Below are 18,346 nucleotides of genomic sequence, written 5' to 3'. Positions count from 1 at the left end.
CCCAGAGCAGCTTTTCTGGAGGGCACAGAGTTTGATCCGGTTGTTCCTCAGATGAAAGAAATTCTTCCATTAGCAGAAGCGGGTGGAAGCCTCATTGGAATAGTGTTGGGTGGGATTCATAGAATCGTAGAATTGTAGAGTTGGAAGGGACCTGAAAGGTCATTTTGTCCAACCCCCTGTAATGCAGGAATCTCAGATAAAGCATCCATGACAGATGGCCATCCAACTGCTGGTGCTGTTCTAATGTGCCGGCAAGAGCACTGGATTGGCTCTGCTGGCATGTTTGCACCGCACTAGCCTCACCACCGCTGTTGTCCCTCTCCCTCTCTGTCTTGGTGTGCTGCAGTGATTCAGCCAGGTGAGCAGCACGGCCACACCGTTCCATCCACTGCTGGGTACAATATGTCCCAATATATTTATTCTCTGAGGTTGTGGGCTCCAGTTGCCCACTGATGTATCCTCTCCAAAGGAGTGTTGGCTAGATTCCCCATCAGCCGATGCAAATGGAGAAGCCCTCACATCCAGAAGCTTTATTTGTGCATCGAAGTGAAGACCAGTCTCTTGTTTGATGTGACATGGTGTCATTCTCATTCTTCTCGGTGTTGGAATGGATTTATGCTCTGAAGAACAAAATATATCAAAACTTAAAATGAATGGAAAATTCAGCCAAGGCACATATACAGCTGAGTGTTCTCTTGAGTTCAGGTTCAAAGGATGAGTCTTTCGAGGAGACAAAAATTATTCTTCCATCACCCATCTGCAGGATTGCCTTCTGAAACGTTTAGTCCAGAAATATATCCAGTTTTGATCTCTTACTTTTGGTTAATGTTCTGGTAGAAAGCAAAGAGGGGAAAGCTAATGACTTTGCAACATTTGCTATGACAATCTTATCCTTTAAATCTAAACTTAAGAAACCAATCAACACTGTAGGCTGCTTTGCTGCACTTGCTGCTTGTTTTAAGCTTTTAGCTTGTTTTGTTCTTTTTAGTATAATTCCAGGACACCATCTCATTCAAGAATAATAATGTGCCACACGTGATCCTAAATTTCACGTGAACCAGTCACCCCGAAAGCAGAGGGTTAAATCAGCACATCCCTAAATTGATTTGGTTATTCCATTTTCCCGGCCAGCAGTGTTCAGTAATCTTGCTATCCTCTGCTTTTATAGGTCAGTGCATGAGAAGCCAGAGCTGCCTTAATCCAGATGCAGCCTCTCTCTGTGGCAATGTTCCTATTGGCCGAGCCGCTTGCCTTTTTATATCTGCTGTCATTCTAGCCATCTTCTCCTCGGATATCCAGCAAGGATTCTAATTAGTCACAATTGTTTAGAGGCCAATAACACAATTCTTCGGCTGATGATGATAAAAGAAAAAACAGCTCCGTTGACTTAAATGATACCATTGTTCCTTAGACGATGTCCTCGCCTTATACATCTGAATGCCAGATGGCTACTGAGATAACACAGCTGAGGCCACGAACTGGAGAGGTACTGAAGCAAGTTTCATATGAGGGAAGAATAATGGAAGACAGACTTGCCATATATCGCTTGAGTGGGTTTGGAGGAGGGTGTTTTGTGAGGAGGTCTGTCTCAACCAGATTGTGCACTCTATGTATATTCAAATAAAATAAAAAATTTGTAGTGTTTGTTCTCACCTCTAAGTTATTGCTCATCAAGAACGCAAATTCGCTTTCCTGTCTTGCTTCACACCAAGGCTGTGGCAAGCTTTGTTTCTTGTTTTTGTTTTGAAATATTTTTTATTAGACATTTGGGACAGGCCATATGCAATAGTTTTTAAGCTCTAAGACTCCAGTTTCTCTGGGATGTGTGTAACCCATTTTCCCTAAGCCATTTCTTCAATCTAAATTGCCCCCCTGAAGCTCTGACCAGACCCACAGTTCTCAGCCTGGTGTCATTTCCTAGATTGTAAGCTTCCGGAGGGCCACAAATCCCTCCCTCCATTTCCGCTTTTGCCCTTTTAGAAAATAGCTTTGTTTGAGGCTGGTTGGGCACCCCTTCCCTGACTACTCCAGTCGTTCACAGAGAGTTGGATTAGGACCCAGTTGATGGGGGTTCAGTTCTCCACTCAGCCTTGGGGCTGGCTGGTCTCGGGCCAGTAATTCCCTCTCAGCCTAAGCTTCCTCACAGGGTTGTTGTGAAGATAAAAGGGCAAAGGACAACTCTTTGTACACCACCTTTGTGTTTATTGGAATAAAAATGTGTAGCAACATAAATTATTCTCTGCTTCAATCCCCCTGTCCTTTAACTCTTTATCTCTGATCCTAATTGTATTAGAACTGGATGTGGTTACTTACTGGTAACGTTAAGCCACTTTTGCACATGCTCTGGGATGTTAAAAGGTAAAGGTAAATGACCCCTGACAGTTGAGTCCAGTCGCAAATGACTCTGGGCTTGTGGTGCTCATCTCGCTTTACTGGTCGAGGGAACCAATGTTTGTCCGCAGACAGTTTTTCCAGGTCATGTGGCCAGCATGACTAAGCCACTTCTGGCGAAACCAGAGCAGTGCATGGAAATGCCGTTTACCTTCCCACTGGAGTGGTACCTATTTATCTACTTGCACTTTGACGTGCTTTCGAACTGCTAGGTTGGCAGGGGCTGGGACTGAGCAACGGGAGCTCACCCTGTCGCGGGGATTCGAACCGCTGACCTTCTGATCGGCAAGCCCTGGGCTCAGTGGTTTAGACCACAGCACCACCCACGTCTGGGATATTAGACGCCATTTAACAGCATTAAATGTATGGTGTGTACACAGCCAAAGTCTGTCCCATTGTTTGTTTGCTTTGATGTGAGCGAACAGATGCGAGGTTTCAGTAAACGTTCCTGTGTAACACAAAGTCCTTCCACTTTCATTGAAAGTCACCCTGCAATCTCTCTCCGTTTCCTCCCCTCCATCTTTCAGTCAGAAGTTCCAAAGGTTGAAATGCACCGTGCAAGATATTCTCTATATCAGCATCATGGGTATGCAGCAGCATTTTATTAAGTCATCAGTCAGCTTTGAAGTTTGCTCAGCTAAGGCACTGTTGGCCTGCTGAGCTTCACTGATGCAGTCAGTGCGGCTTGATATTTCATGGCGTACAACAAGAGTTGAGCTGAATTTGAAATCTGCTTCTCTAATGCAACTGAGCTTTTGAAGCAGCCGTGGTTCACTGTATGCATGGCATGCATAAGCAGAAATCGAGGCCTCCCAATAAAAGATAATATTTTATATGGAAGTGTGGTACAAAGCACTAGATTATAAGCCATACATTTGGGGTCTTCATGTGATTCATCCAATGAGTGTACAAGCTGTGTATCGTGTATTTCCTGCACATAAATAGTTGTACAAATCAACAAGGGTAACTCTTTTGCAGAAACACTTGCACATATGTAGAGACAGCTTGTATCTATGTAACGTGTGAACAAACCTTTCATTATAGATTTATTTTGAGAAGCTATCTTGATTAAATCAACAATGTAGTGCAGCGTGGAGCGTTCCCTCTGTCTGCTCTCTTCTCCCCTCTCTTTGGGAGTCCTCTGAGCAGGCGCTGCTGCTGCCCCTGGTCTCTGAACGGCCCCCCCTGCCCCAAAGAGGGATGCCTCCTCATACTGCCCCACAGGGGCCTGGGAAGCAGCCCCTGCCAGTCCCAGAGCACCATTGGTCTGGGGAACTTGCAGGCAGGGCTGCTGCAACAAACAACTGGGGAAGCCTTTGAGAGGCAGAGGCATGAGAGGGCATCAGAGGAGGGAGAGAAGGAAATGGGGACAGAGACCAGTGTTGCCCATGGCACCCCTGACCATCATTCAAGGCACCCCAGGGTGCCACGCCACACTGGTTGAAAACCATTGATGTAGTGTAATTTAATGTGAATCCATGGAGAACCTGGGGTGGTCAAATGATTAGGCATCAAAAGTTATCAGCCCAGACTAAGTTTATGCAGAGGAATGCAGGAAGCTGCCTTATCTCGAACCAGACCATTAATTCATATAGCTCAGTATTGTCCATGATGACAGTAGTAGCTCTCCAGCCTACCTAGAGATACCAGGGATTGAACCTGGAACCTGTTCAGAGCAACTGCTTTACGACTCAACTGTAGCCCTTCCAAAAACACCCTTTGGCCATCCCTCCTCCTTCCTTTATTTTTTAGAAGAACATGTTAGTCCAAAGAATCTACTATAATGCATCGATTTCCATGTCACATCCAACAGGATGTTCACATCAGAGCACATTTGGTGGCTTTGCGATATTCAGTGGCTTAGGGATTTGTCCTCATAACCTAATGCAGTGGAAGTTGCTGCCATCTAAACCCTGTACATTCAAATGGTTCAAAGGGAAGAAACAGCATACATTTTCTCTTACAATGGGGAGCCAAGACACTTATCAAGGAATTAAAGAGGCGGTGACAGGTTGACCACTGGAAGATTGTGTGGTTTTTTGCATTGTTCTTCAGAAGGGCTTCCAGAAAGTGCTAGAACAGAGTGAAATATTCACCAAATTGTGCCTAAGAATATGGTGGACAAACTGTGGTGTAGGGAGGAAACAGCTGGTTAGCTATAGGTTTGCATGAAAAGTATTGCCCATCCCACTCCACCAAGTACTGGAATTGTATGTACAGATATTTGCCAAGCGCACTCCATCTATCTCAGGAGACAAATCCATCATGTTCTTACTTGACATCATGAAGCTTGCTACAGTCATGGTAATGAGCAGTCTTAAGCACTTCCCGTTTCTAAGGTTTAAAGTCTTAAGCACTTCCCATTTCTAAGGTTTAAAGTCCAGAAGTTCTTCACCCATTCCTCACTGCCCCACCCAAATGTTCTGCTTCATGTTATATTCATCATTTGGACTCAAAGGTTTTAATGGGCAAAAATAATTGCAGTGCCAGCATATATGATTTTGAGGTGGGTGGGGGGCGCTGCTCATTAAATGGAATGCTAAACACCTTAGCAGTAATAATGTGAGTGAAGGAGATCTCTACAGCTCAAGCTGTATGACCCATATATTCCCTATCATGATATTCAGTTAAATTAATCAACTGGGAAAACCTGAGAGCCTTTGTCGAATTCAAGCCAGCAGAGCCAGCAATGCCCAGAGGAAAATTGGCCACCCTCCAGGTGCCCGGCTTGAATCCTTGTTGACCTCCCTGGCTGCATTCTCCAGCAGGATCAAGGTGAGGTCTCTTCGGCGATCCTTTTCAACGTGAAAAGAACACACCATTCCTCCCCCTCCCATAACCAGGGGGGGGGGAATGAGACAGACAGAAATATATTTACATGTCTTTATTCCTGTCTTTCAGCAGTACAGAGAAAACGCGTCTGTACTCTCTCATCACAACTGCAGAGTGAGAATAACTCCACCCATGTACTTCCAGTACAGGGTCATGTGCCACTCTGAGCTAACATCCGGTGCTCAGTACACTGTCTCTTGTTCCCACGGTACATTCCAATAACATCAGTTTCCTGTTTACCATTCCAGCCACCTGGAGCTCGCTTCTGCATTGCTGCTTTTTCGTAACATCCTCCCCCAAAAGAATCAATGCGTGTTGCAGCAAGCAAAGCGTGATCCAGAGAAGAAAACAAACAGTTGTTATACACATAACACTCCCCTGTTGTTTCAGTTCCACCCTTGGAACTCCCCGCCACTGGTTTCCCCAGTGTACCTCTCTGGTTGTCTGGCTTCCAAGGAATGAGTGCATCTGCATTACCCTGGCTAGCAACTCTCTGTTGTGTCTTTGTCTCTGACTTAGACACAGCTCCAACCTGTCCTCGGTTGTTTACAACAGCAACACATGCAACAGCTAAGTTAGCAAACTCTTTTGAGTACCTCTTGGGTGGTTGACCCTTTGTAACTCTCTCAGACCTTCGTATGAGGTGCTGATCCTCTCTGCTCACTGGTCCAGTCTCAGGACTCTTTGGAGAACCAGTTCCAATGGTAAACAGTGGTTCATCCTTCAGTTGTGAAGGCCTATCCATTGTGTGAGACTTCCTCTCAATGACTGTGACAACTGAGCTCTCCGAGCTATCAGTGTCATCACTCTCAGTACCACTGTAATCAGTAAAATCATCATCATCATCTGAATCGTCCTCAGTGGGAAATGTGTGTACTATCACTCTCTCCTGTTCAGGAGCACTCTCTAGAAATTTTGTGAGAATCACCTGACCAGATTCAGACAAAATTACTCTGTAGAGACCCTTTTCATACCCCACAAAAATGCCTCTGGCATTCTTTACTCCACCTGGAGCTTCTGTCCTCACATGAGACCCAAAAACCTTGAAATGGGCAACAGAAGGTTTTCTGTGGAACAGTTTCTCAAAAGGAGAACTTCCCAACTCTTTTGAAACCTTTCTCATTTTCGTATAACAATACGACATCAGAGACTCGGCCCAGAACTCATGTGGCAGATGTGAACTAAGCAATTGCGCATTCATCCCCTTTTGCAATTCTTTGTTCACCCGTACACAGACACCCCTGTTCCACGCTTCTTCTGAAACAGCGATCTTGTGTCTGATCCCTTTCTTCTGCAGGAAACTCTGGAAATCCTGTAAAAGAAAAATCTGCTTCTCATCTGTGAATAGACAATCAATGTTAGCATCATGCATACTCTTAACCTTGTCACAAAACTCTTGAAACCTCTCCAAGGCTTCCTGTGGCTTTCTCAACACATAAATCCAGACATAGTTAGAGAAATGATCCACACACACAAGATAATATCTTGCATTGCCTCTAGATGGTTCTAGAGGACCAATCACATCAGCATACACCCGCTGAAATGCTCTGTTGACCCCGGTCACCTTCTTGGACACACCTGCAAGAGAAACTAGGTTAGACACAGATGAATTACATTCCATGTAATCACTTTGTGCAAAAGTCAACAAATATAGTCCATCTTTCTCTCTGGCAGAAAGAAATAACTCTCCATCTTTGTAGATCTTGCAGCTCTCAGCATCGTAGGACAGTCTCAGTCCTTTCTTTGCAATCTGCGAAACACTCAGCAAATTGAACTTTAATTCAGGAACCAAGTAAACATTGTTTATTGTCAAGTTCAGACTCTTAAGATAGACAGTGCCTACGCCGGTCGCTTCCAGCTCCTGACCGTTGGCCTGTTTCACAGCGAAGCTTTGCTTCTTAAACGTTGAAAAGAGTTCTCTGTGTGGGGACATATGGACGGTCGCTCCAGTGTCAATAACAAACGAGTTCCCAACATCTGGCGTGGTTCCTTTCGCCATCAAAGCCTTTCCAGGTTTCACCGAAGTCTTGGTATGACCTTTGCCTGACGCCTCAGGCTTTGCTGAGTGGCCCTTCGCTCCTTTTGGCTGGCGTGGCTTCTTACAGTTCCGCTGAAGATGCCCAGCCTGTCCACAATTGTTACATCGGACAGCGTTCAAAGCTAGAGCTTTCTCTCCAGTAGCTTCATCTGCGGGGGAATTAGAACTCCGTTCCTCCCTCCCCCTGTCCTTTACTTCCAGTGCAGCAAGTCTGTCCTGTTCATTCAGAACGACGGCACACACCCTTTCCGCGGTCAAATCGTGAGCGGGGAGGGAACCAAGCTGACTGGCAACGGTTTTGTAAGTCCGATTTAGGCTGTTGATCATCATGAAGCAAAACACTTCCTCCTGCAGACGGAAATTGCGTTCCACCATCTGCTGGCGCAGATATTTCATCTCCGTCAGGTGCGCTTGAACATCTCCATCAGGCGCAAGCCTCAGATTGGTCAGCTTCTCAAAATACAGCAACGCTGAAGAACCAGCATCCCTCTGATGTGTTCTACGCAGCATTTCCCAAATTTCCCGTGCATATTCCAAACCCTGAATATGCACCAATTGGTCATCTGACACACACAGAATTATAACCGTTCTGGCTTTCAGATTCTGTGACTCCCAACCTCGTGTTGGAGCTGCAGGGATGGGGTTCTCAATCACGTCAAAGATCCTCTGATTCTGCAGCAGGGCCTTCATCTTTATAGACCAGGATGAATAATTGTCATTAGTCAGGGGAGGTGGATAGGGTAACCCTCCCCCCTTCTTGGAATCCATGCTGAACCCAAGTCTGTGCTTTCTCTCTCAAGCCTGCTTTCACTTTCAAGCCAGTAAAACCCAAAAGTCTTCTTTCGGCTGTTTACTGCTTCACTGGCAGGCAAACTTTTGGGCTGTATTCAAAATCCTTGCACATGCTGCGCAGAATTCAAAACAATTCCACTTCCCAGGCTCTTTTTGAGCCATTCAGTAACTTTACAAGTACTGGCGGTCGTTGCCTAGCAACCTGCTCAGGACGGGAATCCTTATCTCACCACAGGAATTCCTGGTATGCAAGCTTGCTTTCAGAGCTGTTTTTCTCAAACGCAGCTCTCTCGTGAACAGAGAATTAAACCTTTCTGTTCACTCTCTTTAACCCGAAATGCAGCATACCTTTTTGGCTCCGTTGCCTTTCGGTGTCCAGCTGTCTGTTCTGTTCAGCTTCTGGCTGCAGGCAGACGCTTTCTTTATCTCCTTAGGTGCAGAGGATGGCAACGATTCATCAACCTCTCACCACTCATGCTGATTCTCATGGATCTTTAGCCATCGGCAATGCTACCAGATGTCGAATTCAAGCCAGCAGAGCCAGCGATGCCCAGAGGAAAATTGGCCACCCTCCAGGTGCCCGGCTTGAATCCTTGTTGACCTCCCTGGCTGCATTCTCCAGCAGGATCAAGGCGAGGTCTCTTCGGCGATCCTTTTCAACGTGAAAAGAACACACCATTCCTCCCCCTCCCATAACCAGGGGGGGGGGAATGAGACAGACAGAAATATATTTACATGTCTTTATTCCTGTCTTTCAGCAGTACAGAGAAAACGCGTCTGTACTCTCTCATCACAACTGCAGAGTGAGAATAACTCCACCCATGTACTTCCAGTACAGGGTCATGTGCCACTCTGAGCTAACATCCGGTGCTCAGTACACTGTCTCTTGTTCCCACGGTACATTCCAATAACATCAGTTTCCTGTTTACCATTCCAGCCACCTGGAGCTCGCTTCTGCATTGCTCCTTTTTCGTAACAGCCTTAGCCGAGAGTGAGAAAATCCTAGCATTTGGAGAATCTTCTCCAAGATGTATGGGCAATGTATTTGGCCATGGGGGTTAAAATGCAAAAATATAAGAGCAGCTGTTAAGAAGCCGTGGCCACTGAGGCAGTCTGCTATCAGAAACGGATTTGGCCACTAGACCAGAGCAGTGAGTTTTTGCCATGTATCCTCTAAGGTAGAGGGTAGCTCCCTTCATGAGTAGGGGAAAGTGTGGTGAAAGGGTCTGTGGATCCACTCATTTGGCCTCTCCCCACAAAGTAATGTTGCTCAAAGGTTAGGGGAGCAGGTGGTGCTGTGGTCTAAACCACTGAGCCTCTTGGGCTTGCCGTTGCTCTGTCCCAGCTTCTGCCAAGCTAGCAGTTTGAAAGCACACCAGTGCAAGCAGATAAATAGGTGCCGCTGTGGCGGGAAGGTAAACAGCATTTCCGTGCACTCTGGCACTCGTCACAGTCCCCCATGTGCCAGAAGCGGTTTAGTCATGCTGGCCACATGACCCAGAAAGCTGTCTGTGGACAAACACCGGCTCCCTCAGCCTGAAGCAAGATGAGTGCTGCACCCCATAGTTGCCTTTGACTGGACTTCACCATCCAAGTGTCCTTTACCTTTACCTTTTACCTAATGTTGCTTTCTCTTTTTCTGTCATGGAGGCTTCAGTGATGATTTTGAACTCTGATCACCCAGGCTTCTTTTCAATGCAAAAAGCCTGGTTTTTGTTGTTGTTGTTGTTGTTGTTTAAATGTATACATTGCACCAGGGTGTCTTAATCCACTTCAACTGGAATTGTTTCCCTCAGGAGGTTGTGGACTCTCCTTCCGTGGATGTTTTTAAGCAGAGGTTAGGTGGCCATCTGTTATGGATGCCTTAATTGAAATTCCTGCATTTTGCTGGGAGTTGGACTAGATGAGTACCAACTGTACCATTCTATGAAATGGTATACATCAAAATGTCTCTGTAACCAGAAAAAAACCCTAATAGCACTTGGTTCTCCACTGGCTACTTTGTGGACCTGCACAAACCTAAATGTCTAATGTGTGCTTCAATTCCTCTTACAAAATACTGACCGTCTCAGACAATGAGGGTGGATGCAGGAGTGGGGTTCCTAGAGGGAGTTCACAGGTCCCCGTGTGTTGCAGTGAACCCAGCATTGCATGTGGCTGATTGAAAAGAGAGAAGAAAGAGGTCAAAGTGTTCAGTGGTTTGCTTTCCTACATTGCCAGTTTGAAATGGGTTGTGTTCATAGCTGTCAACGTTTCCCCTTTTTTAAGGGAAATTCCCTTATTCCGAATAGGATTCCTCACAAGAAAAGGGAAAAGTTGACAGCTATGGTTGTGTTCTGTCCAGGGGCAGAGGAAGGGGTGTGTGTGGTGGGGGTTGGTCGCCCCGGGTGTCACCACTGAGAGGGATGACAAAATGCCGGGCAGCACTCACCACGGGGCCTGCAGCACGCCCAAGCCATGCTTCTCTCCTGGGAGTGACGCAGTGGCTTGGATGCCTGCAGGCTCCGCTTTGCTCCAAAGAGTCTGCCCACCCCCACCCCCTCAGCTGTAGGGCAGCTGAGAGGGAGGAGGCAGGCAGACACCTCAGAGGCCCTACGGAGGCCCCAGGCGCCCGGTTGGCTTGTTCTGCTGCTGGTTCCGTCTCATACCCTTGCTTATATTTTTACTCAGTATAGAGGTAAAATGGTTTATCATTTGTAATTTCCCAAACAGATTGCTTTTCAAGAGCTTTGCTATTAATGCATAATGGACCTTGTGTAAACTTTTTTTAAAAGTGTTCTGAGAGCCATAGCCCTAAGATATTAATATTGTCCTAGCATTTGTATAATTTATCCCAGAGTTGCCCAATATTTTATACTGACTTTGTGGTGATCAATGTGATTTCCTTTACAATGCCAAGCTTAGCTTCCATTCATCACTAGTAAATTTAATTGAAAAATATAGCACAGCAACCTAACGATAGAAATATTCTATAAAGATATAGTGCATACATTTTTATTAAATATTATATCTTTTAAGAAATAGAGCAACACAATTCATTTATTGGGATTTATGGGTGGCTTCCTGTTCCTATATGTATTTATAGAAACAGTTGTAAACCAGAAATCATAAAAGAGATCTATGCGATTACACATGCAGGCATGCTGTTAGATCCATTAGTAATGATCATGTGGGTTTGTCTAGATCCATCAAGAACTCCTCAGTAAAACACCAGTTTATGTCAAAGGGAATTGTACCGATGTGGCATGTAGGATACATATACATCTGCACAGGTACCATTGAAGTCAATTAGGCCAGTGCTGGATGTGTGTACAAACAATGAAATTTTATAGCCTCTGATCAGGAGGGGCCTCTAAACACATTAAAAAAAAAACTGCATTAGATGGCTTGTGCACAGTACTCAGTGTATGCTATGTTGCATCTTCCATTCAGCAAGTGCTAATCTTTGTGTGCAACTGTTCTTGCGTTGCTGTACATTAAGAGGGTTCATATATGCTAAGTAAGAAACCGTAAGGTATTTGCAATTAAAGTATTTCATATCCAAGTAGGCTCATTGCAAGACATACCTTTCAGTTAGTTTTTAGCAGCATCCTCACCTATGTACCAGTATACCTATGTACCTACAGGACCGCCTCTCCTGGTATGCCCCACGGAGGACCTTAAGGTCCATATATAGCAACACCCTAGAGGTCCCGGGCCCTAAAGAAGTCAGATTAGCCTCAACCAGAGCCAGGGCCTTCTCAACACTGGCTCCGGCCTGGTGGAACGCTCTGCCTCATGAGACCAAGGCCCTGCAGGATCTGATTTCTTTCCGCAGGGCCTGTAAGACACAGTTGTTCCGCCTGCTTTTGGCTTGGAATTAACTTGATCCCCCCCCCTTTCTGTTTTCCTTTTTCCTTCTCTGATGGAACTCCTACTTGGGGACTTCCCTGGCTTTTTTCTGGCCCATATAAGACCAGTCTAGATAGTTAGCCTTGGTGAAGACTTGACGTTTTCATCCCCCAAAAAGTTTTTGAGTTTCTGCTGAAATGAGGCTGCATTTTCATGTTGTATTTTAATCTTGTTTTTTAAGTTGTATTTCAATCAATTGTTTTATATCAGGTGTTAGCCGCCCTGAGTCCGGTCTTGGCTGGGGAGGGCGGGGTATAAAATAACAACAACAACAACAACAACAACAACAACAACAACAACAACATACAAATATAAAAGTGTTAAGTTGTGGGTGAACATATCAGACGACACAGCGATTCTTCAAACAGCTCTTCTTTATTCAGAGGCCAGAACAGAACTGAACTGAAGGGCTCAGTCAGCCTGCTTATATAGAGCTCCAGTACAACGTTACTGTAGCAACTTTCTAAAACTATCCAATCACTGAACGTAACTTTCGATCCTTCATTTGCATAACTATCTACAGTATCCCCCTGCTGGCCCAGGGTGAGAACTTCAGTACATAACAAAAAGTTTATTATCTACTTCTTTCCTGATGCCCTGCTTCCCAGCCTCTCATACTCCATTTTAAATCATAGTTGCAGCATCCCCTGTGGTGCCCAGAGGCCTCGTTTCCAGTGCAACCAAACCGGTCGCATTCCTCTAAATCCAACTCTGCTTCCAGATGTTGTTGAACTCCAAAGAGCATAAGAAGAGCCTGCTGGATCAGGCCAATGGCCCATGTATTCCGGCATCCTGTTCTCACAGTGGCCCACCAGATGCCTGAACGAAACCCACAAAAAGGATTTGAGTGCAAAAGCACCCTCCTCTCCAGTGGTTTCCAGAAACTGTTATTTGGAATCATTGCTGCCTCAAACTGTGGAGGTAAAAGTCTTGGGAATTTGCTAGTCATTCATAGGAAATATTGTGTATCTAAATATATCATCAATTATTATAGTCATTCAATTAAAATTATAGAAATGTGTTTAGAATGGGAAAATGTAATGCTACCCAACTTATTTGTGTTTCCCCCTCATTTCTGCACAACTCTTTCTGGACTTGCTTTTTGCCAGCTGATGCCATATTAGAGAATAATATATCATCACTATAATGGCATTTTGATGATGTATTACATTAATTCATCACTAAAGCAATAGCACTTTGGTGATATATGGTTGTATCAGGGAACTGGTGCAATAATGACACATTACTCACAGATAATGCTGACCATTGTGAATGGCTTCCAGTTGCCTAAAAGTTTTAATAAAACATTTCTATCCGAAAGTGCTATGCTGAAAGGCCTGATCAATTTGGAAAATAGGAGGAGAGCATTATTAGAATGTACGAAGAGTTTTGCATACTTCCAACACCATCCTAAATCTACAATTTGAGATGATGTCTTGTGGGGCCTTTGCTAGCAAGGCAGAACATTCAATTTGGTGCAATGCTGCTTAGGGGTTTGAGGTGATCCCAGCCTAATTCTTTTGAAACATAATCTATTAAGACTGAAAGAGATTGACAGCAGTGAAGACTGGGCTTCTTTATTCCTGCTCAATATCAGATACCTCGGAATAGAACAGCCACAGTGAAAACTACCCATATTGTTGTGGTCAAAAAAAGAAGTTGAAATCCTTTAGGGAAATCCAGCTGAACATAAACTACCTGTATCTGTAATGGCTAGATGCTAGCAAATAAGAGAAAATTGAGAGAAGTCTTTCTTTGTGTATTTGTAACTTCTGAGCTACATAAATGCTATTCACTCGGAACCAACTCTCTTAATCTTCAAATAGTATCCTCTTTTCCCCCACCCACACTTTTCAGATGTTCTGCTCAACAACTAATTTGACCCCGAGGCTGTTCATTTGTTATCTCAGCAAGCTCCCCTGCATCTAACTGCTTTCATGAGTGTTCTATGCATGTGAGCTGTGAGTTTCCTCTCCTGATGTTATGTTAAACTGAAGATCACAGACTCTCCAGGGATTCAAGCAGGAATCTTTTCCCCAGTCTTACCTGAAGATGCTGAAGATGAAACCTGAGGTTTTTGGATGAAAAGCATATGCACTACTTTTGAGCTATCCATACTATTGTAGCCAGCTACCTGTTGTTGTTGTTGTTGTTGTTGTTGTTGTTGTTGTTGTTGTTGTTGTTGTTCTTCTTCTTCTTCTTCTTCTTCTTCTTCTTCTTCTTCTTCTTCTTCTTCTTCTTCTTCTTCTTCTTCTTCTTCTTGCTGTTGCTGTTATTCTATTCTTTTTGCTTCATTTTCTTTTTTTTCTTTTTTTCCACACACACACACACACACACACACACACACACACACTGGGCAGAAAGGTGTAGGTCATCTCTGAGATGCTATGACATTGATTCAAGGTTCCTCAGCTGTGCAGTGTACATAACACATATGCTGGAGAGTCATCTGTCAGCTATGCCCCTCCTATGGAGTGGCGCTCAGTGCCAGGCGCCACAGTCCAGTTCATACCATTCAAAAGTGGTCCTCAACCCTCAGGAGACTTTGCAGGGGGCAAGGGATGGTGGAGAGAGGAGAGGACAGGCCATTTAACTTTTGGCAGCCTCCTTCCACTGGCACTTCTCTGGATCTAAGCCATTTTGTTTAATAATGGGTAAATGAGAAACAACAGCAGGGAGCAGGCAAGTACTGAAGTGATATGCTGTTTGTACGTTGTCTGCACCATTTTAAAGCTAGATAGAAAGACTATTAAGTAATCTTTTAAGCCTAATTGGATGTAACATTGCAAGAAAATGGGTGAACTGGAGTGGTGTAGTGGTTAAGAGCGATAGACTCGTAATCTGGTGAACCGGGTTCGCGTCTCCGCTCCTCCACATGCAGCTGCTGGGTGACCTTGGGCTAGTTACACGTCTTTGAAGTCTCTCAGCCCCACTCACCTCACAGAGTGCTTGTTTTGGGGGAGGAAGGGAAAGGAGAATGTTAGCCACTTTGAGACTCCTTCGGGTAGTGATAAAGAGGGGTATCAAATCCAAACTCTTCTTCTTCTTCTTCATGCTGACAAAATTCCTCATTCTAGCCTCTTGGAACTGCCTATTTCAAAGTTTGCAAATCAGAAAACTGATGTGCTCTGTTACTCATATGCGCTGCATCAGGAAGATTTTGTGCAACATATGGCAGGACAGAATCTCAAAAAAAGATGTGCTTTCTGAAGCCCACATTCCCAGAATGTCCGTGCATGACATCTACGCTAGCTTGGTCATGTCCGCGGAATGGAAGAAGCAGTCTTACTTTCCAGAAAAAGAGGTGTTGGAACTCACCATGAATACCCCCTTGTTCTCTTATAATGACAATGACAATGGTGACCACCTGAGAGGTGGCAGAATGGAGTTCTGGTGAGTTCCGGCTAGAAAAAAAGCCCTGGGAAAATGATAGGATCCTAAAAGATGTGCTCTATGGGCTTCAGGCACCAGGCTCATATGCGGACCAACTCTGCATGACAAAGATGTCTGCAGATGTGGCATGAAGACTGGCATTAACCCCGCTGTGTGGAAATGCCTTGCAGACAACCACAGCGCCTGTATGAGGATACCATAGGGACATTCACATAACCGCCACACCTGCTGAAACACTGGCTGAGGAAAGTCACACAATCTACTTAAGCAACTCCACAACCCACCTCAACCATTATTTTACTCTGTATCTGTGCATATGTGGTTGTGTGTATGTGTGTGTGTCATGATTCAAGAATGCTCCTTCCTTCATTTAGCTAATGGAAGATATCTTTGGAACCCACGTTGGTTATATCTTTGAAATTATCCTGGAAAATTGGTATAGCAGTAATAATAAATAATTTTTTTTTAAAAAATAAATTTTTATTTATACCCCACCTTCCCCAGCCAGAGCCGGGCTCAGGGCGGCTAACACCAGTAAAATTACAATAAAAACATAATGGGGGGGGGACCAATTTAAAATACGGGTTAAAATACAATTTAAAATGCAGCCTCATTTTAATAGTAGCCCATAGATCAAAACCATAAGGGGAGGGAAACATAAGGGTCAGACTGAGTTGAAACCAAAGGCCAGGCGGAACAGCTCTGTCTTACAGGCCCTGTGGAAAGATGTCAAGTCCCGCAGGGCCCTAGTCTCCTGTGACAGAGCGTTCCACCAAGTCGGGGCCAGTACTGAAAAGGCCCTGGCCCTAGTTGAAATCTAACCACCTTGCGAATTAAAACATTGTTGTTTAAATTGTTGTTATTTAAATTTCCATACTGCCCTCCATCCAAGGATCACAGGGCAGTTTACAATATAAAAAACACAGAAATACATATCATAGTAACAAAAAACAACCCCTCCCCCCATTTAAAAGGCCATGTTTTGTTTAATTAGCCAAAGGCCTGGGAGAAGAGGAATGTTTTATGTCTAAATAATGATGTAATGACAGTGCCAGGCAACGATGTAATAACAGAGACTTCCACAAATGGGAGCCATCACAGAAAAGACCAGTTCTCTGGTGGAGGAGGCACAAAAAGAAGGACCTCAAATGAAGATTGATGGGTTAGGGCTGATTCATAGGGGAGAGGTAGTCCCTGACTGGTGCAGTTGTGTGTTCAAGTGTGTGTGTGTGGGGGGGGGGTGTATTGTAGCTCTTCTTCACCCTCCCCTTGTACTGAAAACCTACCATCTACTTGAATATAATGTGCCATCGAATTTAATGCACACCCTAATTTTTGCGATGTAATTTGGAAAAAAGTGCACATTAAATTCGAGTAAATATGGTAAAATGCTTTTGTACATGTGGGCCCTTGCATCTGGGTGGCCTTTTTATGAGTAAGGAGCCTTAACTGGAATTAATAACATGGGATGCTCTGAAGTCGGGATCTGCTTGTCTGATTACTCATGATTTTTAAAAATATTAAAGATAGCAAAATGTATAGTAGTGTGCCTTAACTGGCAACAACTATTGAAAAATAGAAGCAAGTTCACAAAACATTATTAGATTTCTGATCTTGGCTATGAGTACGGGATTTATATTGTTTTTGCCTCTGTATGATATTAAAACCGATAATATGTCATATGTGAGATTTGAATCATGTCAACTGTATAAAGAAATTATCTTACTTAGCTTCTCTTGCTCTCCCTCCCTCCCTCCCACCCTCTCTTTCTCTCTTATATCCTCGAAAATATCCTTTGATAGTTCTTACATCAGTTTTTGTATAGATTGTAGTAAGCAAAAGAATTATTTATTAGTTCTTCCTTTTTGTGAGATATTAATATGATAAACCTTTATAATAAATGTGACTCAAGTGCTGTAAAGACACACCATGCTGTGCTGATAGGTCTTTTTTTTCATATTTCTCATGCTGCATATTATACACTACCATGTACTCACATTTGTCATACAAAATGTGGTTAAAGTTACATTTCCTTATTATAAATGTTACTTCATGTGCAGCACTTTATGAGTGTAAAGAAATGTAGCCTGTGTCTCATGGATTAGATCATTTGCATCTGTCCAGGTGTTGAGTATTTCACTTGCAGTGAATGTGACCTCTGGAATCAAAACAGATAAATCCATTCTATTATGAAGATTACTAGAGTGTAAGTCTGTTCCTCCATCCACCTATCCACTTAATTCTCATCGCCATGATTATTGAACTACTGCTTGTGCATACAGGAGACAAATAATTACATGTTTTGGTTGATTTGAGTGCTATAGTTTCTGGTATATCTAAGAAGAATGACCATAGCAGCCAGTAGCGTATCAATTGCATGCTTTAATGCACAATGGCTTCACTTCACTTCACAGAAGTGTTCACTTAATGGATATAGAACAGTGATGGGAAGTCTGTGGCCCTCCAGATGTTCTTGGATTCCAACTCCCTCAGCCCCAGTCCCCATAGTGTGGATGCCTGATTATCGTCTTCCAAAGCAACTGCTCTATTCTGAAGTTAAAAATGGAAAGTGTAATGCTGGTGGTCAACAAAAGAGGTTTAAAGACTGTCTCAAGGCAAATCTTAAAAAATGTAGCATAAACACCAACAATTGGGAAACACTTGCCTGCGAGCGCTCCAAACGGAGAACAGCCTTTACCAAAGGTGTCATGGGTTTTGAAGACACTCGAATTCAGGACGCAAGGGAGAAATGTGCTGAGAGGAAGGCATGCTTGGCAAACCCTCACCGTGATCAATGCCCGCTCGGAAACCAATGTCCCCACTGTGGAAGGACATGTGGATCCAGAACATGTGGAAGGACATGTGGATCCACAGTCATGGAAGACAATCTTACTTGGCTACGAGCGATCGCCAAAGAAGAAGAGGAGGAGGAGGAGGAGCCAACTCATGTGTAGAGTTCTGTAGGGAAACCCTACTGCTTGGCCAAAACTCTGAATAATTTGTCGATAT

This window comes from Podarcis raffonei, chromosome 3 (genome assembly GCF_027172205.1).
Source record: "Podarcis raffonei isolate rPodRaf1 chromosome 3, rPodRaf1.pri, whole genome shotgun sequence".
NCBI classification, from domain to species: Eukaryota; Metazoa; Chordata; class Lepidosauria; order Squamata; family Lacertidae; genus Podarcis; species Podarcis raffonei.
Note: the sequence above shows the minus strand (reverse complement) of the source record.